Here is a 14,622-nt window from a genome sequence, read left to right on the forward strand (position 1 = left end):
TTATCACATTGTGACATCATGCTTTTATTTATTTCATTGCCTTTTCTCTCCCAAGAAGAAAAGCTGTCTCCCCATTACCTGTTTGCCTTGGTGTGTTTTGTGGAACACACATTAATTAACATAAGAAGGCCATACTGAGTCAGCTCAATGGTCCATCAAGCCCAGTATACTGTCTTTTGACAGTGGCCAGTCCCAGATGCTTCAGAGCAAATAAACAGAACAGGGAACTTAATCCAGTGATTGATTCCACGATCCTCTGGTTCCAGCTTCTAGCAGTCAGAGGTTTTGGGACATGGGGTTGTGTCCTTGACCACCTTAGCTAATAGCTATTGATGGATCTATCCTTCATGAGCCTATTTAATTCTATTTTGAACCTTTATACTTTTGGCCTTCACAATATCCCCTGGCATGAGTTCCAGGGGTTGATTGTCTTGTGTGAAAAAGCACTTTATGTTTGTTTTAAACCGGCCGCCTATTAATTTCATTGGGTGACCGCGATACTTGTGTTATATGAAGGGATAAAGAGCACTTCCCTATTCACTTTCTCCGCACCATACATGATTTTATAGACCTCTGTCATATCTCTCTCAGTTGTCTCTTTTCTAAGATGAACTGTCCCAGTCTTTTTAATCTCTCCTCACATGGAGCTGTTCCATACCCCTAATTATTTTTGTTGCCCTTCCCTGTACTTTTTTCATGCAGTATTCAAGGTGTGGTCATACCATGGATTTATATAGTGGCATAATGATATTTACTGTCTTATTATTTATCCTTTCCTAATGGTATCTAATTCTCTGTTAGCTTTTTTGACTGCTACTGCACATTAAGCAGATGTTTTCAGGGAACTTATCCATGATGACTCCAAGATCTCTTTCTTGAGTGTTAACAGCTAATTTAGACCCCTCTATTTTTGTATGCATAGTTGGGATTATGCTTTCCAATGTGCATTACTTTGCATTTATCAACACTGAATTTCATCTGCCATTTTCTTGCCTAGGCACTCCGTTTTTGTGAGATCCCTTTATACCTCTTTGCAGTCAGCTTTGGGCTTAACTAACCTATCCTGAGTAATTGTGTATGGCCTGCAAACTTTTCCACTTCACTGTTTACTCCCGTTCCCAGATCATTTATGAATATGCTGAAAAGAACAGGTCCCAGTACAGATCCTTGGGGGACCTCACTATTTACCTTTCTTTACTGTGAAAACTGACCATTTTTTATTCCTTCCCTTTGTTTCCTATCTTTTAACCAGTTATTGATCAGTGAGAGGACCTTCCTTCTTATCCCATGACTGCCTACTCTGCTTAAGAACTTTTGGTGAAGGATCTTGTCAAAGTCTTTCTGAAAGTCCAAGTGCACTATATCCACTGGATCACACTTGTCCACATGTTTGTTGACACCCCCAAAGAATTCTAAGATTGGTGAGGCATGATTTCCCTTTACAAAAGCCATATAACTCTTCCCCAATAAATCATGTTCATTTAGGTGTCTGATAATTCTGTTCTTTACAATAGTTTCAACCAGTTTACCTGGTACTGGTTTATTGGCCTGTAATGACCAGGACACCTTTTTTTTTTAATTGGTGTCACATTATAGTTATCCACCAGTCATCTGGTACATAGGCTGATTTAAGATAAATTACATACCACAGTTAGTAGTTCTGCAATTTAATATTTGAGTTCCTTCAGAACACCTGGGTGAATACTATCTGATCCTGGTGATTTATTACTGTTTATTTTATCGGTTTGTTCCAAAATCTCCTCAAGCAACACCTCAATCTGGGACAATTCCACAGATTTGCCACCCTAAGATGTATATATATAAAATCATCTATATTTCAAATATATATTTAAGTGGCAAGTTTTAGGATATATTTTTTTTCAGAGAGAGTCATTCTAAGTCCTAGTATATGTAAAATAATACAGACATTTCAGTCTTCTATACATACACACACACACACACAAGAGGTCCGATTTCAAGAGGTGCTTAAGACCCTGAGCTTCATTTGAAATTTACTGTGTTCACGCCCTATAAGGAAAACATCTCCACTGTTTCTGCTTGTGCTAGGCTCCAGAGAAGAATGATTTCATGAAGTTATGAGATTTTAAGTGCTTCTGTGAAAGCCACAGCAAACAGCCACAGCAATCCTTCCTCCGTCGAGGGAAAGCCTTTAAATGCTGCTTTAAAATTAATCTCAAATGAGGGAATCTCTCACCCCCTCAACTGAGTGAGATTTAGCAGATCTACTTTTGAGTTTTAATTTAAAACCCTGTTTGCTTTCATTACTTCTGGGTTTTCCCTCAGCTTTATTAATTGGAGGGGAAGAAAATGTAATGTGTTTAATGAAAATCAATGTCTCACAAGAACTCAAATGGCATTTTAACAAAGCCCAGCTGGGTCTCCTGCAACGGTTTAAGGTCTTCACAAAAAAAGATTTAAGCATCGGAAACAATTTGCCTTTGCCCCTCCTTTCTCTGTAACTGAATTAAAGCATTAATCCAGTTTTAAAACATTTACTTTTTAAAAAGGAAATCGGCAGCCTGTGCGTTTGCACGCCGCTCTTCGCCAAGCAGCCGGGAATTGAAGCCATAGCCCAAAGCCAGAGGAGAGAAGTCTCCTTGGACAAGCAGGGAGGAACTGAACTGAGCTGTTCGAGGCGCCAGGCGGGCGCAGCTACCCACCCCCACGCATCGCCTCCCCCTAGAGTTCGAGGCTTTCTGGAGCCCTGGTAAAGCGGCGGAGTTTGGGGGAGGACGGAAAGGCGGGGGCGGCTCTGCAGTAGGCAGCGTATAGACCTGGCTCTTGTTGCAAACAAGAGCTGCACCCCACGGGCCCGATCCTGCGGATGTTCCCTGGAGACTCGCCCCTGCCTAAGGTCTATAGCTCTGGGTACCCTCGGGGATTTCCGCGGCACTGAGCGCAGCAGCAAGCACCGCACTACGCGGGGGCAGTGAATGTTTCCAGGCTCTGGCTCTCCTCTCACTTCGCTGCCCGAGCAATGTCTGTATTACGAGGAGCGTCCTATCTGGTGGTGATTCCCTATGGGGACAAACAAACTGCCAGCAGCGCCTACTGAATCGTCAGCTCAGCAGCAACCTTCGCCCCGGGGTGGTGTGACGGGGGGGTGACTTCGGCATGTCGACGCTGCTGCTTCTGCCGAGGGCTCTGTTGCCCGTACGCGGCTGCTGCTAGTTTGGGTGACTTCGCTAGTCCCATGTTGGGGTTGTCAGGGGACCTGCTGCCAACCACTTGGCTGGAAAAGCAGCCGCTGCTCCATGGAGTGTCTTGTATAGAAAATAAATCTCCATCGTGGTGACTCTTGGCTGACTGCTCAGCAAGGAACAACTTCGGGTGGCTTCCAAGTGCTGCTGCTGCGGAAACGCCTTTTCTGTTTTTGGGGAAAGCTGGGGGATGTTTATCGTTATAGTGAAACCGCTTGTTGTGTGTGTCACCCGCTGGCGGAAGGGGAAAGCCGGGGATTTTTTCTTTTTATTTTTTGCACCCCTAGGACAACTTGTACTTCAAAGTTCAAACAGATCAGCCACAGTCATAACTCTCGCCCTTTACGGGCACCAGGACTCCCCCGCCCTGCGCTCTCGGGCACGTCACTGGAAACACAGGGCATTTGCTCCGTTTGCGCAGGCTAAGCAGCTCCGACCAACCCTCAGGGGCGGGGGAAGGAGCCGGAGCCTCTCCCCGGCACCGAGCTCTTTTCGTCAACTTGAGGGTGCTCGGCAGCACGCGCAGATTGTCCCCGCGCGCCGCGGGCAGGCAGCTCCTAGCCCCAACCTCCGGCGGGGAGAGACCAGATCGGCTCCCCCAGCCCCGGCACAGGCAGAAACGGAGAGTGAGCAGCTGCCCCTGAGCTCAGCTGACAGGCGCACACTGCGCTGCTTGCTCGGGAGCCGTTTCTCCCCTCCCCTCGTCGCCAGATCGATGAGCTAGACAGAGCCCTTCGCCGTCAGGCCACTGCCCCGCGGGCACCTTGTTATGTTTCCTTTACAGGGATCGCAGTGAGCTTAAAATCACCCAAATCCCCGCAGCAGCGCGCAGCTGGCTGAGGAGACGGGGGCAAGTGTTGACGCAGAGCCGGCAATGGGACTTGCGCCGCGCATCGCGCATGTGCAGCTGAGAAATAAATTTTGTTTTTTGACTCGCTTCCTTCTGACAATGCGATATGTGTACACAGCACACACACAGCTGTCTGGGCACACGTACACACGTATCCAGACTTGAGGGCTGATGTCTTAATTAATATAGTATAATCGATTGTAATTTCGAATAAAAGTTATTGCCTTTTTCAGGAGCAAATTAAGTTAGCGGGGCACCCACGTGGCTTCTGCCTTTCAAAAATGGGGTTATGAGAAAATTCCATTTCTTCGCCTCTACTGCATTCGTCTGGAGAAAGTTCGTTCAGAGCTTAATGCGGTGCATATTGTATGCGACAGACTTGTCTCTCTGATAGCTTTTGATAATTTCTAATGCAGTATCCAGCACTAAAACCAATAAGAAAGGTGGGATGTAAGCAACAACGTTCTGTCTTCATCAGATATGCTGCTTATCTTTGCGTTTTACAACATTCATATTTTTTTCAAAAAAGACTCTTTATCTGAGGAGGTTGTGAAGGCTAGGAGCACAGCAGCGTTTACAAGTGAACTGGATAAATTCATGGAGGTTAAGTCCCTTAATGGATATTAGCCAGGATGGGTAAGGAATGGTGTCCTAGCTTCTGTTTGTCAGAGGGTGGAGATGGCTGGCAGGAGAGAGATCACTTGATCATTGCCTGTTTGGTTCACTCCCTCTGGGGCACCTGGCATTGGCCACCGTCAGTAGACAGGATACTGGGGTAGATGGACCTTTGGTCTGACCCAGTACTGCCGTTCTTATGACTCCAGATATTAAATTATTAGATAACCTAGTCACTGCATTGGACTCTTAGGGTATTAAAACTCCAGTACTAGAAGGATACGGTATTTGTGAATTACTATTTTTAATGAGTTCCATGCCAAGTATCATAATTACTTTACAAATTTGGAGTCTGGCTTTATAATTGATCTTGCGGAACTAAGATTGTATTTATAAATACATATAACCCCAGAGGTCATCATTATAGCATCTAAAGTAAACAGTAGAGTTGAAATATGAAATTAAGATTGACAGCGTTTGAACATACCTAGGTTGCACACCCTGCTCCAGTTTCCTTTGATGGTGATTCTAAATAAGTTGAATATCTGTGAACAAAACTTCTTACTTATGTAGTCTTTAACCCAAATATTGGCCAAGTTACTCTATGTCCGATGTATTTCAAATTCTAACGGATAGTATAAAGTTATATAGCTCAAAATGTAAAACAAAATCTCATAATGATTTTGGAAACTGTTTCTGTTTGTTTGTTTGTTTGTTATTCTTTAAGGCTTTAAATGTAACAACTACCATGAAAAATATTACTTATGACACGAACGTGTTATCTTATAAGTAATAAGAAAGGTTTCTAAATACCTTGCAGTTGAAAGAAGTTATTCTTTCAGCCTCATTTAGAAGTTTAGCAAAGTTTGCCCAGGTTTTAAGAAAGTTATATTACGTTAATAAATAATCGGTGAAATCTGTTCAGTTGCAAATAAAATGGACTGAAACTAACAGCATTATCCACCACAATCAACTGTTTCAATGTATATTTAGTTCGAAACCTTCTACTTAAAAAAAAAACTGGCTGTATGTTTCGCTCCAAAAATAAATAGGACTCGTCAAATGAGACTGTCAAGGAGGTCATTTGCAACAGAAAATATTTTGGGAAATTGTCACCACGTGTATTTGACAAAGGCAACAGCTGTTCAACACATTTCTGTCATTCTAATTTCGGGTTATTATGTTAAATTACAAAAATAAACAAACTAATGATTTACGTTCAACGTTTTTTAAAGAAGTAAAGATGTTAATTACAGATATAATTGATTTGGCTGCCTAAACAAGTCAAGTGTTCAGAGATATTAAGAAGCCAAAAGTATAATAATAAACATATCCACATATTCCTGCTTTATTTCGTTCCTGTACTTTGTGATGGTTTACTTACATAGATGGTAATAAACTATGAAAAATCGTATAGAAACTCAGTCTACAGAGACATCTTTGATTCTTGCAAAAGTGCTCAAGACAGAAAGTCATTTATGGAAATGACGTGGTTGTCAGACCTAATTGCGTGGCTTGTGAGTGCTTATAATGGAAAACCTGTAGCCTTAGGCATGTTAACTGATAGCTGATGCATTACTGGTTTCAAGTTTAAAATAAAACAAGAAACCCAACCATTATTCAAGTGAATCGCGCTAATTCACATTAATATGGATGGTCTTTAATCTTGTCCCTTGATTCATTAGAAGATGCAGTTCTCATGAGAAAATGAGATAATATTCACTTCAACTCAGTGCACAGCACAGCTGTTGTTGGCCTGTGCTTTTTGAAACACTGAAGAGAAAAGCTTTTCACAGGCTTTACTTTCTTATTAGTGTCAGTGAGGATGCATTGCAACAGGTTGTTCAGTTCCCTGTATGAGATCAGGTAAGTATTTCTTAAGTACTCTTATCGCTTAAATTGTGTTTATAATTACATTGTGCGAAGTTTGGAGGTAACTTTTTTTTTTTCCCGGAAGGAGTCTAAAATCATCACAGATATATGGTTCATTTAAATGGCGTAATTGCTTTGGACTATATAAGTAATTTACAAAGAATCAAGACTACTTGAAATTGAGTTACATTTAGTTGATGGGTTAATGTATTGTATTGTCCTGGATTTGTATTATCACCTGAATGCAACAGTCTTAAGGACTCCTGTTTACGACTTCAAGTCAACCCGTTAATGCTTTCAGTGTCAGAAGGATTTAGAAGTTGATGGCAGAACTTGCAGCTCCTAAATCACATTTTCAATGTTCCTTAGAATTATGTAAAGTCACAAGAGTATAACAGAATTCCTGCTACTCGTTAGTCTTGTGTAGTATTTATTTGCTTACAACTTATCTTGGTAACCAGACTTGTTTAAGTTTGTTAATAACTGCTTTGAGTATTCAGATAGGTCAGCAAAATGACTTTTTAGTTGCCTAGTGTCGCCATCACTTAGCAGGTCTGAGGCTTTAGTGGAAAGAGTGATGCAGAGAGCTTACTGGATTTCCTCTGTGGCTTAACAGTGTGTTAACACTGTTAACTTCAGCTGATAACTTCTTCCCAGCGAAGTGAATTATTATTGGTATTTAGGGTGTACGGAAAACTAAATACTTTCTTAGAGAAGAATATATTGGTCTTGGGGATCGTCATGGCATAGTGTTTCCTATATTAAAATGTAGTCAACGAGTCATTTTAGTTCATTAATTACTTTAACATGGGCTTGGCCCCCGAGTTAATTTTACAAAGACTCAGTAAGAGAAGTACAATTAAAACCATATAATATTTCATTTTTCCCTAAATGTTGAGCTATACCTAAACAGAATAACTTTGTGGGTCCTCGTCTCAGATTTGTCAATTCTTTTAATTTATAAAATCTTTTAAAATACATATTTTTAAAAATAATTTTGTTGACTGATGCCAGAAACCTAAAGAAATGTCAAACACTTTAGAAATTAGTCATTCCTTTCTCATGACTTGAAAAAGCAACATTGGCATTTTAACAGAGATTTGTAAATGGTATTGAATAGTGTACATTTGCTTTGTAGAAGTTGGTACCCGGTCACAGTAAAAATTCAGAGAAAGGATAAGAATAACGACGTAACAAAATAAATATAACTAAATTAAAAGGAAGGTAAAACAATACAAGTCAGTTTACATAAATGAAACCAGCAAATATAACCTCGTAGTCCTGAATACTTTATTCAGACAGAGGCAGACACGTGTGTGTAGTTACATCACTGGTTTCCTGTAGAACCTTCAGAGCTTGAGCAGACACCGAGAAGAACATGTTGTGTTCCAAAACTGAAAGAAGCCTTAAATCACTTTAAGGATCTGAAACCAATTAGGGGTGTGTGTGTGTGTGTGTGTGTATTTTGAGTTACAGCTGAAGACTGTTCGTGTCTCTCTAGATAGAGACGCAGAACATGCACAGAGAGAGCTGAGATATATCCGCACGTTGGTAATGTAAAACAATGCTCCCAGACAATGCGAAGTAAACCGAGTCCGTGCTAATAAGGCGCAGAGGTTGGTACACCAATATTGAAATCTTGACCGCGAAGATCAGCTTTGTGTGTTACCTAGCGAAGACACAAAAGCACACACCCGTTATTCCTTCAATTGCTGCATGTAAGTGTGGGGGCAAATAAATGCCGCGCCGACAGGATACTATACCCCGGTTTGCGAGAGAAAAAGGAGGTGTAACAAGAGGCACCGGCAGCAGAGCGGGCTGGAAATCGCTGTCGTGTGGTTGCTATTAGCAACAAATCAGCTGAACAGCTTGCGAGCTCTAAGCACCTAGCAGGGAGGTGGCAAGGAAAGCGCCGGGAATAGAGAGGCCACGGCTTGTAGGGCTCACTAGAGTCACCCAGAGAGCACGGAGAACCCCGCGAGGCAGCTGCCAAGGGAGGGGAGTAAGGTACTCCCACGACAGGCCCCGTGTTCCTGGGTGCACACACCTCCAAGAAAGGAAAAGCCAATCCACTTACAGAGAGACAAGATGGCAGATCCCTAGCGGGTACGTTATATACACCCCCTCCCTGCATAAGTGGACCTTCCTGCATGGGAGATCAGTCAACGCAAAGGAGATACGATGTCAGTGCTTACAATGTGAGGTTATCTACCCGCCCCTCAGGGCACAGAAGGCAAAGTTATATACACCCCACTCCGAGGATAAAGAGAGAAGTTATATACACCCCTCCCTACCCATGCCAGGAGGGTGAGGTATTATACACCCCTCTTCCAGCACGGAAGGCAGGTTGCATACACGCCTCTCCATTTGTAGAGGACGACTTGTACACACCTTTCGGAGCACAGAGTGGGAGTTTATCTATTCCCCTTCCAGTGCCCGTAGGGGATGGCATACTTAAGCCTGTTAGGATCGGATTATTGACACTCATCTCCGTACGTATGTGATTAGGTTATATGCAGCCCTCTTCATACTCGTTTGTCATAGCATTTCCGTGTCCTTCCAACAACCGCTCCTCCCCCTCCCCCACACACTCAGGGTGACCCACTGCGAAAATGCAACTCTGTATTTCCTCGTCCGGCGATTCAGGCCCCAAGGCTCAGCCACAAACTGGGTCTCCTGGGAATTTCCCAAACTGCCACCTATGTGCACTCAAAACCCCTAATGACTTAATTCCAGCACGAGCTGCTGCCTCACCAGCACCAAAAACACCCCTTGCTAGAAAGCAGACTTCCTCCTCACCCAGTCGCATGTATAGTCCAAGAGCAGCAGAAATAATGTTCCCAGGATAATTATTTTATTTTAAGAAGAAATACATCTGAGCAGAGGGAGTTGGTTTATGATTGCTTGCTGAGGCTACACGAGAGGCAGTGATTGTATTGCACAGGTTTCACCAGGCGCTCTGATATTTTTCTCTGATCATTCGAACATCTCCACCTGAAAGCAAGTCCTACCGTCTGTCAGTCTCTGAGGCCTCCACTGCAGCAGCAGCTTCAGAGATTGTGTATTCTCTTTTCTAGTCGATCAAAAGTGCCTGGGCAGAGAAGGTTCCTGGCTATCATTTTCACCGATTCAGAATTGAAGAGTTAAAAGTGTCAGTGTTGAGGGAAATGTCAATGATCGTTATTCTCAGCAAAGGTCAGAACAAGACACACAGAGCATTTCCAACTAATCTGGGGTTTGAGTCACTCTGTAGTTTCACCACGGTCGCTGGGAAATAGCACCAGAGGAAACTTTTTAGGGGGTAGTTTTTTATTTTCTTGTGTTGTTAGCTGTGCGATTTTAAATGCTTCTGTATCATAAAGGAGATTTCACTGAGCTTCTTTGTGCGAAATAGTCGCTACAGGGGAAGCCACACTGCAGTGGAAAATGTAAATACCATCGAGATGGTCAGAGGGGAAAAGAATTTGCATTTTTTTACAGCGATCAAAAATACAGCCCTTTGTCTCTGTATCTGAGGTGCGATATTCAGCAACGTGCCATTAAAATACAAGCACCAAATGGCAATCTACAGTCACCTTCGTTTATTCGGGAGGAGGCCTGGATTTCTTCAAATGGCCCCTGCCTTACCTTTGGTCTGCTGAAGCTTAGTTTCCTATTTTTACCGCTGGATGCAGGCAGAATTTGGAGGGACCTGCCTGGAAGCCAAATATTTCGCATTTGAAGCAAGTCCCATGGAGAACTGAGACTGCTGGAGCTGCGGGGGTTGCTCTAAACCAGCTAATGAGCATTGCCCCACCCCCCATTCACGTTGTGGTCAGGAGTTCACTTTCCCTCAAAACGGGATCCTCTTTAGGGCTCCCAGAAGCATCGTAAGGAAACGCGTGTGAGTGTGTGTGGGGACTCCGTGATCCACAGACTCCAGGACTTGCGTGTCAGTGGGTCATGGCTTCTCAAGGGACATTCTTCGTTAATACACGGATCAGTGCTCTCTGGTTATTAAATAAGCCCGTCTGTCTGTGACTTTGTTGCATTGCACTCGTGTCCCGACTTGGAGTTGTGTGTGTGTGTGTGGACGGCGATCGGTGCCTGAGGGATTCGTGTCCTCCACACAGTATCACCACAGGAGAACAGAAGAGGAGCAGCGTTTTCTTCTTTCCCTTCTCCAGCAATGCCCAGAGAAATGTGGGGTTCATTGATCTCATAGCCTTGGTTGGAAAGAATGCTTCTTTCGCAGAATGAGCAGGGACCTGCAGCTGGGAATGGCTCTTCTTCTGGAAGTGGTTATAGTCGGCCAACATTGTTATTTGCTAACGGTGGCCGCTGGGAATGATTGCTTGTATGGCAAATATCGCTGCTTTGGCAACGGCTGTTCATTTGCCCAGCATCGCTTCTGCAATGGGTGCTTGCTTTGGGCACAGTTATCGGGGAGAAAGATGGCAACTGGCAATGGTGGATTCTTTGTTAAGGGATGAATTTGGCTGTGGCTGCTCGTTGGAGAAAGGATTACAGGGGGCAGTGGTTGCTACGTGGCGACTGCTCATGATCGCAACTGGCAATGATGATTTTCAAGCTACCTGTAAAAAGGGTGGGTGCTTCTCTCTTGCTTTCGTTTCCCCGTTAGCTCTCCGGCTTGCGATGGCTGTGCAAGGAGCATGTGTCTTTCTGTGGCCTGGCGGCTGATCAGAAGAAACGTCAGGGCTCCCCGCAGCGTCTCCGCTTCGCGATTGCTCCGTCGCTCACTGCCTTGTGCGCGGCCTGAAAATTCCCATTTGAATTTGGCGGTAGAGAAGTGGGAAGTTCAGTCGGCGAGCGGAGCTGCGCAGGCGCAAGATGGCCTCTTCCCCGGTATGAGCCGCCGCAGCAAGGAGTCTTGTACGCTTCAGTGGCGGCATTGAGCAAATCCGCGGCGGACGGAGTGGGTGGGGGGAATTTGCAGATGCACATATTTTCTTTGACGCTCATTGCTCCAGATGAAGAAGCCGTGGGGGTTATTTTAACATAACCGCGCGTTAATGCGGGGAAATAATACCCCCAGTAAGGGCAGGGCTGCTTTTCACCCCCCAAAAAGCACAACACGATTCATTTTCGGCGCTTAACACCGCTGGTTTCGCTTCCTCCAAATTCGAGAAGGAAAATATGTGCCAGTCACCACATGGAGGTACGGGCATCAGTTTCAGTGCGATGTGCCGCTGAGATAGAACTAAAATTAACATCTGTAGCGAGGCACACAGGAACTGAAAGGAGAACGTCGTATCCCTAATTCGGTATCCAGGCTCAAGCACCAAAATCGCCTCCGTGGCTGTCTTCATGGTTTCAAGACATTTGCATGCTGCAGCCCAGCTTCAAAGCGACAGCACAGAATGCAAGTTTTCTTTCGTCTCTTCGAGACACGAGCCCCAAATGTATTCCTGGGTTCTTTTTTAGCCACGCGTTTGACATTTTAAAATGCATACAATTAATCGGTGCATTAAATAAATATAGGTATTCAAATCCAGTAAGCACTGAGATGACACCAGGGACTCGGGAAGGTATTAGGGTTTGATCTTTTGTTTTTCTGTGACTCTTCTGGTTGGTTGCAGAAAAGGGAATGCAAGAAGCAAATCTGGAAAACTACGATATCAGAATTTGAATTCATACGGCACTAAAACAGCTGTCCCGTTGGGGTTTCCTGACATGGTAACGATTTTAAGATCGGAACACTTAATGTCTTCAGCCCCTTAGATACGCCTCTACATAATTGCAAAGACATTCCTTGTATAGGACCTATTAAGAAAAGGCGAAAAGAAAGAAACTGCCCATACAGTACTAAAATAAAGGAAATCCGTTTCAAGTACCCAGAGTAGAAGCAAGGATATTAAAATTAACAGCGGAAACAGGAAACACTTATCTACGTAAACATTGTCTCAGAATTTGACAATATCAAAATTAGGAGGGCAGAAGGTGCTTGCACTGAGGAAAACTATCCGTGTCCTGCCCAGGTAACTCACAGTGTAGGTTGCCTTTGCTTTTCTCTGTCTAGCTAGAAAACGGGAGCTCGTTGTACATGTGCATCTAGAAACACCCGATCTTTGTGAATCTGTTTGGTGGTAAAGGTCGGAACTGCAAGAGCTCATTTGTGATGTTTTGAAAGGTAATAACCAGCAATATATTAGGAGAGGCTACGTACAATAGCTTCAGGGCCAGGGCCAATGTGAAGGATCGCTTGCAAGTCACAGAGCTGCAACAAACAAGAGTGTTCACGCTTCCCCCCCAATATTAATCCGCGAGAGCCTTGCAAAGAGTCATTGTGGCGTCACTGGAAATTCCTAACGAAACAAGTCGATTCTTTGGCAGCAACGAGGGTGGGGAACGGAGTGACATGCTTGATAGTGTTGGAGAATGAAAGAAAGAAATTTACCTGCACTTTACATACATGTTTAACGCTTAAATTTTCTCTGCCTTTGAATTTGAAACATCAGAGTCTCAATGCCCCCATTCATTTCCAAAGAACTGAAGAAAAGCTTCTTTGAACCGAGTTATCTAAAAAGATGCCTTTTTTCTCAGGCACCTTGGCATGTGAATGAAAGAAGCTTCTTGCTCTCCTGTCTAATTACGTGACGCTAAAGGCTCCTTGGAGTTCACCTTGGAACTGCAATAGCGACACGCTGATACTGGCCTAGGAAAGACAATGACATGGGTTGTTTTAAGCACTACTTCGTAACTCGGGACACAATTCTGCTTGTGGGAAAAAAAGTTCTGAAATACTTCTTAAAAGAGGGGATCGAGTGGGCCATTACATTCGCATGCACCATTCTGGGTGGGCACAAGTTATGCGTGGAGCAATTGGCAGCTGAACCGGAATTGAATTTTGGAGCAACGAGCAATGGAAAACGTAGTATTCCTATGCACGTAAAATAAACCTGCCTTAAACTTTATCCATGTATAGGATGGATTTGATTGAAGATGGTTTTGCAGAAAATGCAATTGGACATCGCACACTTTGTCTTATTTTCCCAGTAAAAATAATCTTTAAGATGAATCCGAGTATGAGGAATTTCTTGTATTGTCACATTAAATATCCATTTCATCTTCACGGGCTATAAAGAATCATTTAAAGACTTACCCATTCTTCCCCTGACAACAGTGCGTTTTACTTGCTAAGAATCTTGTGAAACCAGGAGAATGATTGAACTGCTTTGATGTAACCATCAAGATGCTATCTTGTTTTTTTTCCCAAATAAATTTAGCAATATACGTGCACCCCAGTGACAAAAGAGCACGTAGCAAAACATTTTCGAGGGAAGAACAGACGTACTACAGCTCCGTTAGATCGTTAGGCTTATCATTTTTAGAAGGACTGGATGAAGTGAAGTCCAGCGTATTATAGAAATTTATGAGTTCTGAAGGGAACTATCCAGCTCACATTTCATTGTACTTATTCTTCACGGAAAGGTTGTATGTACCTATATTAACTCAGTTTTTATTGCAACATTTATAATTATTGAACTAGTTCCAAAATAAAGAAGCTTAGTTTGATTTATGTGCAATCCAGTGTTTTGGGCTCAATGCTGGCCTTTGTTGTGAATTAATTCATACTTTATATAGGACAGGGAGCCGGGCCAAGACAATTCTCCGTGCGATTGAACCATCTTTACTTTAAAAAAATTTTTGTTCCATTGAAGTTTTTAAAAAGTAATCTAGAGATGGAGAGAGACCAACTCTACAGCCCCATAGCCCCACGATTCCTAAAGTGTGGGTAGGACGGATATGAAGAAAAATAAATCTCTTTTGTCAACATTTGAGAATTAACCACTTAGTCCCAAGACCTATTCAGGAGAAATAAAGAACTCTGCTTGTTTACTATGCATGCATCTGAAATAAATCAGCACTCTTAAGACAATTGTGTTATTTTCATTCTGTGGTGACCTGTTCTATTCACCGAAACCTGTCGTACACACACACACAGTATTTCAGTAACAGCACTCTATTTGTCTTTGATATCACATGATTAACAAAGCTTATTTGCTATTTATTCAATGAAGTATCCCTTTTATTTTGTTTATTTCTTTGATCAACTATAAATGA

Source organism: Gopherus flavomarginatus, chromosome 2 (assembly GCF_025201925.1).
Source record: "Gopherus flavomarginatus isolate rGopFla2 chromosome 2, rGopFla2.mat.asm, whole genome shotgun sequence".
Classification (NCBI taxonomy): domain Eukaryota; kingdom Metazoa; phylum Chordata; order Testudines; family Testudinidae; genus Gopherus; species Gopherus flavomarginatus.